The sequence below is a fragment of the Camellia sinensis genome, unplaced genomic scaffold (genome assembly GCF_055761805.1).
Source record: "Camellia sinensis isolate YWXY unplaced genomic scaffold, ASM5576180v1 Unanchor1, whole genome shotgun sequence".
NCBI classification, from domain to species: Eukaryota; Viridiplantae; Streptophyta; class Magnoliopsida; order Ericales; family Theaceae; genus Camellia; species Camellia sinensis.
The window spans coordinates 10,818,538-10,826,330 of record NW_028128987.1 but is presented as its reverse complement, the minus strand read 5'-3'; the positions used below and the strand labels follow the sequence as shown (position 1 = coordinate 10,826,330).

Genomic DNA, 7,793 nt, shown 5'->3' with positions numbered 1-7,793 from the left:
TAACACACATGAATCGACAAGATTTTAAAAGCAACATTGATGGGATCCATTCGTATTCATCATGTTCGATATGTGATCAGTTTCTATATTCCTATACTTATTCGTTTGTCAATTGTTGTTCTCCTATTGATGAACACAGGAAGGCAAGCAAGCTTATGAGTCCTTGAACTCACGGAGCCAGAAAAAAGGAGGATTCAAGGCTTGCATATTTGTTTATGGTAAGAAATATTGTTTGAAGATGACTAAACTAAACTCTATATACCAAAGCGGAGGCTGTCTTTGTGATCTGATTCATATTAATACATTACATACATAAAACTAATTACTCTGTTCCTTCATGTTTTTTGAAGCATTGTCGACCTTGGATAGCATTGGGTCCATTGCAAACATGTCGGTTTTTGTTCTCTACTTCAATAACGTGATGAGATTCGATGTCTCAATCCGCAAATACTTTCACAAACTATATGGGTTCAACTTTTCTACTCTCTGTCGTCGGAGCTTTCATCTCAGACACTTACCTGAGTAGGCTCACCACATGTTTGAGCTTTGGACTACTTCAAATATTGGCAAGTTAAATTTCACTCTCAATCTAAATGCAAGCTCATGTATTGGACCACCTTTTTTCTTTTAATTCTTAAACACAAGCTCTTCTAATGATTAAACTCTTGCTTCTCTTAATAATCAACACTCTGTGTTCTTCTCCCCGTTTGGTTCTATGATGCAGGGATGCATATAGAATGAATGAAATACACAAGGAGAACAAGAGCAATACAGAAAATAAAACTTTCTCTGGATTTTGTTACTCAATTTATGAATGCTTAGTTGCTTTACAATCCAATTATAGTTAACGTTGTTTGGTAACTAAGCCACAATTCACACTCCAAAGCAAACAAAAATTACATAGAGTCAGAAAAGATTCAAAATAGCATATTTGAGTTAAGTATAAATTTTGAATCTAGAATAAAAAAAAAAGAGATATTGCGAAAAAATAGTGATTCAAAAAATATTTTTCTAATTTAGTATTCAAATCTTTTCAAAAATAGTAAATTTTCTAATTTGGTGGCCTAAATGATGAAATTTACCCAAAATTCAGTGCATATCAAAGTAAATTTGTTGGGCCATTTCAAATAGAATGAGTATTTTGGGCCTGATCTAACAGCCTTAGAAAATCGTCAAAATTATTGTTTTACCATCAAATGGTCAAACTACTACATGAATTTGTTGTTAATCACCATTGCATTGTCCTAGCTCAATTCATTCATGTATCACTTCCAGGCAGTGACAATGATCACAATCCAAGCCTTCTCAAAAAAATTGCATCCTGATGCTTGTGGCAAGGCAACTTGTGTATCAGGTGGTGAAGCACTTATGTTTTACGGCTCCCTCTATCTGTTAGCTCTAGCAGCAGGTGGAGTTAGGGGGTCCCTTACACCACTTGGAGGTGACCAATTGACACACATTTCAATTGGTATGTACTAAGTACAACCCTGGGAGCAATTGTGGGAGTAACTGTTGTCGTGTGGGTTAGCATGAACAAAGATTGGTCTTGGGGTTTTCTAATTGGTACTATTACTTCCTCTCTTGGTTTTATTGCTCTTGCCCTTGGAAAGCCTTTCTACATTATCCGACCTCTAGGGACAAGCCCTATTACATGGGTAGCACAGGTCTCTCTCTCTCTCTCTCTCTCTCTCTCTCCATGTATGTCTATAACATTAAAAAATGATAGGTACCAAGAATTGAAACATAGAAAGTGTATTGTTTGGTTGAAAATCTACTCAATACACTTTTTGAGCCACAAAAAACACTCTTATGTGCCCTTCTCTATGTTTAATTTTCTACATTTAGCATTTCTAATGTAATGTTCCTAACAAATCATTATTTATACCTGTGTGGTAGGTTATTGTGGTTGCAATCAGGAATAGAAGGTTGACACTACCAGAAAATTCTGAAGAACTATATGAAATTAATGATAAAGAAAGAGACCTTGCAGAAGAAAAAGTCTCACATACCGCTCAGTTCAGGTAACATCTCCCCTAAAAGGATAGTTCTTTGTAACACTATGAACTTGTCACAGAATTGGTTAACCTACCACTAAGTCATTTTCATAGGTGCTAATTTGGGTGGCATAGTTTGATGGTCATTCCTCATCATGGTAGTAAGATCATATTAAGCAAAGAATAACTTATATATGGATTAGAGTTCGGAAACAAATCAATGAAAATTTAAGAAACATTAACATTTGAAAACAATTTTTCTGTTTCTAAAAATGGGATGCTTTTAAGAAAACTCATTCGACAAATTGCACTGAAACTCCCAATCTCGTGTTTACAATCAAGATTTTTAGACTTCCAATGACTGTCTTCTCTTATCATATGAACCATATATGCACCATTTTTTTATATATAATTAAGCTTTATAGTGAAGTTATGTTAAAAACAACCATCGTTGCTTAAATGATTATTGTTGTTAAAAAACTAGGTCACTGGACAAAGCTGCCATCCTTCTAGACAGCATGAATCCAAATCCATGGAGAGTATGCACTGTGACACAAGTTGAAGAAGTGTAGATACTAACAAGAATGTTGTCCATCTTAGCAAGTACAATCATAATGAATACATGCATGTCCCAGTTGCAGACATTCTCAGTAATCCAAGGCTACTACATGTATCCATATTTAGGTTCTTTTTAGTTTCCTACAGCCTCAATACCCGTAATTCCCCTAATTTTTATGTCCCTCCTCATTCCTGTCTATGAGTTTGTTGTGGTCCCATTTGCCCGAAAGATCACTGGCCATCCAGCTGGTATCACTCAACTTCAACGTGTTGGAGTTGGGCTTGTTCTATCAGTCATTTCAATGAGTGTAGCTGGCATTATTGAGGTGAAGAGAAGGGACCAGTTTTTCAAAAACCCGATGAAGCCCATTAGTGTCTTCTGGCTTTCGTTCCAATATGGTATTTTTGGAATCGCAGATATGTTTACTATGGTTGGATTGCTGGAGTTTTTCTACAAGGAAGCTCCGTCAGGAATGAAATCATTGTCCACTTCTTTTGCACCGCTATCACTCTCTTTTGGCACCTTCTTAAGCACTGTTTTTGTTAATATCATAAATGCCGTCACCAAGAGTGCTACTCCAAGCAGAAAAGGATGGTTGGAAGGGTTGACCTTGAACGATAGTAAACTGAATCTGTTTTATTGGTTCTTATCTATCCTTAGTTGCCTTAACTTTGCAAACTATCTCTTTTGGGCTTCATGGTACAAGCATAAAGACAATAATTCTATAGAATCCGAAATGGAAACGAAGGCTTCAAATGGTTCATTGTTTGCTACCCAAATTGATGACACTTGAGAGGAATAAAAAGGTGGTGAAGAACTAGGAGGAGGATACACTCGAGAATAATACATTTGTGAAGAATTAAGGCTTCAAAAGGATCTTCTCTTTTTGTCTTTCTTTGATCTTTTAATTTCATCCTAGTCTCATACTTGCAATTGTGATTGTTGGCTGGAATGGCACTTCTGTAATAGCTGGGGACTTTGAATCCATCAATCTATAAATCAAAGGCTTTTTTTTTTTAATGTCTTTTTACTTTAATTTCTTTTGCTGTTTGATATTTAACTATAAAACTATGTCTACTGGACTGTGTCAACTATGCCGCTTGATATTAGAGATTGTTGTTTGGGTATTATAGTATAGACGACACACAAAAACAACTCAAAAATGGCAACGAATCAGACCTTACCAGTAGAGAAGGAAGGAGTGATTTCCTTCAGGAAACAGGGGAAGAACAAAGCAACAAAATATGTTTTATTTTTTATTTTTAACATGAAGTATTTATACATGAAGATGGCTCATTCTGGGCCAAACAAGTGGACCACCTCATAATTATACAAATAAAATTTTAGTTAAATAAACCAAAGGGTGAGAATGTTCTCGGGGTGCAACTTTTGCTGTGTTATTTTGCACAGAAGGAGTTTCACCCCTATGTGATTCTAATTTTTTTTTTCTTTAATCACGTGAGCTGATTTGTCATTTCCCCTAAAAATATCAATTATGCTTGTTTTGCCTGGTCCTATTGTGATAAACACACTACTCAATACCATCTTCTTGCTTCTCACTCATGTCTTTTAATATTCTCTCAACCAATGGATTTGAGATATGTAGCCATTGCAGCTGAAATATGTTAATCTTTTACTGAGCATTGAGAAAGTTGTTTTCAATTTCGAAGTACCGTGTGACAATTGCTTATTTAGTTTCTTAAAATTGTTGGAAAATGACTTTTATATTACCTTATTTTTTTGCTAACTTTGAGCAAATTAAGGTGGGATTCAAGCGTTATTTTTAACGTTTCTAAGTGGGCTCATGTTTAATGCCGCGTAGTGAATAAATTCTTGTATTTGGTTGCTTAAAACCATTTCCGGATGAATGAAAATTCAACGCACGTTTTTGGGTTCGTGGAATTAGTTTTTAGTGGGTTTCCTACACATTTGTGAAACATACTTGTCCCACATTGGAAAGACTTGAGGAATTGTTTGGGTTTATAAACCTTAGCATTGGATACCTGGGATGAGCCCCAAGGGGTACCCAAGTTTGTGGAAGGGTTAGGTTATAGGTGTAGTGGGCTAGACCCATTGGACCCAAAATTAAAACCACATGCGCGCGACGCCGATCGGCAGGCTTGGCTTGGGCGTAGGTGCGTGGTGTGAGGTTGGGTTGGGCTTATCCGGCCCAATACTTATCTTTTTGGGCCAAAAACTTTTGTAATTTATTTATTTTTTAATTTTTTTTTTCAAAATTCAAAAGAAATTTGGTCCAGATTTTTTCCACCCAAATAGGTTCATACCTGTTCATTCCAAAACCGGACAGATCTGTATCTGTTCAAAACAGTCCGAACAGATCTGTCTGAGTTTAAACAGTCCAAATAGATTCAAATCTGTTGGTGCCTTTCCAATTTGTCCGAACAGGTTTTATACCTGTTCGGAAAAGCCACCAATCTGTCTATATAAAGGTTGCTTCCAACAATTCGTTTGATTAGATTTTTCTGTCATAAATTCGTCATCCCTCTCTGTGTTTCTCTGTATTCTTTCTGCGTTTATTTTTAGGGAAATAAAGAGAAAGAGTTACAACATTTTTTGGTTCGCAAGACTTGATTTTATAGTGCTGTAAAATCAAGTGTTAGTCGTTGCATCCTAGGAAGTAGACGCCATTTTAACTCGAAGCACCGGAGCGATGGCAAAATCTACTTTAAGGAGATTGTGTCTAACACAAGCCTCGACATTATTTTCTGTAAGCATTTAATTCGGAAAATAATTTATATCATTATTTTCTGAATTATTTTATTTTATTGTTTATTTATTTTATACATTTAATTTACACACATACACCTTTGTGGGGTTCTAACAATCTTAAAGTAGATTTATTATTTTTATTTATTTCTGTGAGACAAAGATTTTGTTTCGGAAAATTAAATAGTAGTAATATACTGTTTAATGATTTCTTTGATGACATAGTAGTAATATACTGTTTATCATTAGAATTTTGTTACAAAATATTATTCTATTTATTTTGTGTGTAAATTCGTTTTTTGTATAAATTTGTGATTGGTGTATTATTTTTATTTCGTCAGAATTATGACAATTGAAATTAACAGTACTGAGATTGTTATTACTCAAACCCACACACCTGTTGTGCCAGTAATGACTTTGGAAGTATCGATAAATCATGGAGAGAAGTCAGAAAAATTCAATCGTGATGATTTTAAAAGATAGCAACAACAGATGATGTTTTATCTGACCACATTGAATTTGGCTCGCTTCACTTATGAAAAGGCATTGGCACTAAACGAGGGAGAATCTGACCGACAAGTGGTTGCCGCAGTCGATGCATGGAAACATAGTGATTTTCTGTGTTGAAACTATATCCTCAATGTGTTGGACAATACACTGAACGATGTGTATAGTGTGAAAAGCACATCTAAAGAGCTATGGGAATCTCTAGATCACAAGTATAACACAGAGGACGTCGGTACAAAGAAATTTGTTGTCGGCCGTTTTCTAGATTTTAAAATGATGGATTTCAAAACGGTTATTAGCCAAGTTCAAGATCTCTAATTAATTCTCTATGACATACATGCGTAAGGGATGGTTCTCAGTGAATCTTTCCAAGTAACGGCAATCATTGAAAAATTGCCACCATCTTGGAAAGAATTCAAGAATGATCTGAAGCATAAGCGCAAGGAGATAAAATTGGAAGAACAGATAGTGCGGCTCCAAATTGAGGAAGACAATCGTAGTTCCGACAAGAAATCAGGAAACCATGTCATGCAAGCTAAAGCAAATGTTGTGGAACATGAACAAGGGTCAAAGTTCAACAACAAAAAGCGGAAGCATAATGACAATGGTCCTAAACAAGGATCCACTAGTAAGATCAACAAAGGGATCAACAACGGGTTCAACAAGAGGTTCAAAGGCAAGTGTTTTGTGTGCGGCAAAGATGGGCATCGCGCTAAGGATTGTCACGTTCGCAAGGACGGAGGGAGTTCAAGCAAAAAGCCAGCACAAGCCAACATAGCCGAGGATTTTTATCTTTCCGATGGAGTGGCAGACATCAATCTTGCTGCAGTAGTCTCTGAAGAAATTTGGTGGGCAATCCCAAGGAATGATGGGTGAATACTAGAGCAACTCGCTATATCTGTGCAGATAAGAAGATGTTCACAACCTAAAAAGTAGTGGAAAGTGGGGAACAATTTTTTATGGGAAACTCCTCCACTTCAACTGTAGAATGACAAGGAAAGATTATGCTGAAAATGACCTCGGGGAAAGAACTCACTCTTAACAATGTACTCTATGTGCTAGAAATTCGTAAGAATTTGATTTTTGGGTCATTGTTGATCAAGAATGGGTTTAAATTAGTCTTTGAATCTGATAAAGTTGTACTCTCCAAGAGTGGAATGCATGTGGGGTGAGGTTACATAAGTGATGGGCTTTTTAAGCTCAATGTAATGACTGTTGTACCTAATTTGGCTTTTAATAATAATAACACATCTTCTATTTATATTGCTGAGTCTTCTTTTTTTATGGCATGGTAGATTAGGACATGTTAATTTTCATTCTTTGCTTAGGCTTGTTGCTTTAGAATGTTTACCAAATTTAGAATTTGATCCTAATCATAAATGTGAGATTTGTGTTGAGGCAAAACTCACTAAGGCATCATTAAATAAAGTTGAGAGAAGTACTAAACCTCTAAGTTTAATTTACATAGATATCTATGATTTAAAATTTGTTCAAACTAGAGGAGGTAAGAAGTACTTTATTACTTTTATTGATGATTGCACTCGATATGGCTATGTTTACTTATTAAGAAGTAAAGATGAAGTCGTAGAAGCTTTTAGGCAATATAAACTTGAGGTTGAAAATCAACTTGGCAAAACTATTAAGATAATGAGGAGTGACAGAGGTAGTGACTCAGTCAAATGGTGTTGTAGAGAGAAAGAATTGAACTCTTAAAGAGATGATGAATGCCATGTTGATTAGTTCAGGGTTACCTCAGAACTTGTGGGGCGGAGGCGATTTTGTCTGCTAAGTTTATCTTTAATAGGGTACCCTACAAGAAACTCAATCAAACATCTTATGAATTATGGAAAGGTCGATGACCTACCTATAATTACCTCAAAGTGTGGAGGTATTTGGCCAAGGAGGTAGTCCTTAGTCCCAAAACGACTAAGATAGGACCAAAGACCGTTGATTGTGTGTTCATTGGATATGCCAATAATAGTAGTGCATATAGATTTTTAGTTCAT

The 7,793-nt window shown here is 35.7% G+C and overlaps 1 pseudogene; it reads left to right on the top strand.

Annotated features, from left to right (window-relative positions):
• The first annotated feature begins 373 nt into the window (after nucleotides 1-373).
• LOC114307381 (protein NRT1/ PTR FAMILY 4.6-like) lies at nucleotides 374-3,555 on the top strand (annotated as a pseudogene).
• Nucleotides 3,556-7,793: the final 4,238 nt, after the last annotated feature.